We start from the raw sequence: 1,903 nt of genomic DNA, 5'->3' as shown, positions 1-1,903 counted from the left end.
GGATAGGGAAATGATAGATTGTTGAAAGGCCGTGCGTCCGGATCCGAACTAACGCTCCCGATTGGAAGCTCGCGCCAACCGAGCGCTCTAATTGGTCGAGGGTTTTTTGTTAATAACTCCTCAACCACATCTAGGATGACTTTTTCGCTAAGGAAAATGTTGTTCAAAATTACGTCAGGAATCTCCCATTTCAATATGTTATACGAATTTTGAAATAATCTGTATACACTCGGAACAGTGGAGGGGGCTGGAATTAGTAAGGATAAGCAGAGATCGAAGATTAAAAATGACGCAGAATACAAAATGGAGGACGATATTGACAGGATGAGTTAAGAATGAAGATTTGTAATAATCGAACCGGTTATCTACGTAAATAATAGATTGTTGATTGGCCAAGCGTTCGGATCCGAGCCAACGCTCCCGATTCGTAGATCGCGTCAACCGAGCGCTCTCATTGGTCGAGGTTTTTTCTTAATAACTCCTCAACCACGCCTCGGACAACTTTTCTGCTAAGGAAAATGTTGTTTAAAATTACGTCAGGAATCTCCCATTTCAATATCTTACATTGTATAGGATGTACAATATAGATCTTAGAAACAGTTGACCTTTCGACCTGTGTTTACCAAACCTTTTTTACCCAGTACAGTGTACCCTATATACCATATAAATATTGAATTTTTTGAACACCCTGTATATAAATGTTTCTAATTAAAACGCATGCGAATCCCTTGATATCAAGGAACACCTAATGAATTATTAACTGTTCACAGTATCAGATCAAAGGAACAGACTAATGTAGTTTGTTTAACTAAACACACGACTGGATGTTATAATAAATTCCAGTTAACGTGTTCGAGAATTCAACTGTTTTCCGCTTCCGTGGAACTTCAGCGGAAGATAAAGGATGGAGCGAGCAAAGTTGCTGGTACAACCACTTAGATAGGACATTTTCAAAGAGCACAGTGTGATATCTTAACATGAGTTCACTAAATAAAAATGATAAAGATAATACAAACTCGAAGTTCTACGAAACAGAGACTATCATTGTTCTCACGTCCCTTTGTGTTTAACATCATAAAACAATATATAAACACGAAGTACTATGAAACATAGAATATCATAGTTCTCACATTATTTTGTGTTTAATATCCAACGATTAAAAAAAAAAAAATGATCATCGAACGGATGTTGTAAAATTTCTCTGCTCGAATTGCAGAACGCATAGGGAAGTTCCCGTCGCCTTGCGCAATCTTCCGCAGCAGATGAAAAAGTTTCTTGCAAGAATTCCGAGACGGTGATATAACACAACGTGGTTTAATTTTTCAACGACGGTAGAAACGGTGGTAAAAATTTCTATCCAAGTTTTACAATTCAACCGGTCCCTACCCTTCGGCCTGGCCCCGGTAACCAATGTGAATCACGGAGAAACAATCGGAAAGTTAGCGACGGTAACTATCCAGCCGGTGGAAATTATGTCCGAAGCCGAAACTTCCCCGGAGCGGGCGGGTCGTGAGAAAAAAGTCGTTTCCCGCTGCAAATTGAACCATACTGCGGTGACAACGCGGGCGCGGATTGTGCGTCGCTCCGATACCGGCTCGATAAAGTCTCCCTGGGTGAATTAAGGATGTTCTACCGCTAATGGATTAAAAGTTCAGAAGTTGATGTAAATTTACACACTTGTCAATAATACCTTCATAAAGGTACAGTCAAATTTTGGAGAGGTTTCGGAGCTCCAAAAGTTAAATTTTGGAGAGGTTTCAGAGCTCCAAAAGTCAAATTTTGGAGAGGTTTCAGAGCTCCAAAAGTCAAATTTTGGAGAGGTTTCAGAGCTCCAAAAGTCAAATTTTGGAGAGGTTTCAGAGCTCCAAAAGTCAAATTTTGGAGAGGTTTCAGAGCTCCAAAA

The sequence above is a fragment of the Ceratina calcarata genome, unplaced genomic scaffold, assembly GCF_001652005.2.
Source record: "Ceratina calcarata isolate Rehan_Ccalc_2016 unplaced genomic scaffold, ASM165200v1 scaffold123.2, whole genome shotgun sequence".
Taxonomy (NCBI): Eukaryota; Metazoa; Arthropoda; class Insecta; order Hymenoptera; family Apidae; genus Ceratina; species Ceratina calcarata.
This window is presented reverse-complemented; position numbering follows the sequence as displayed.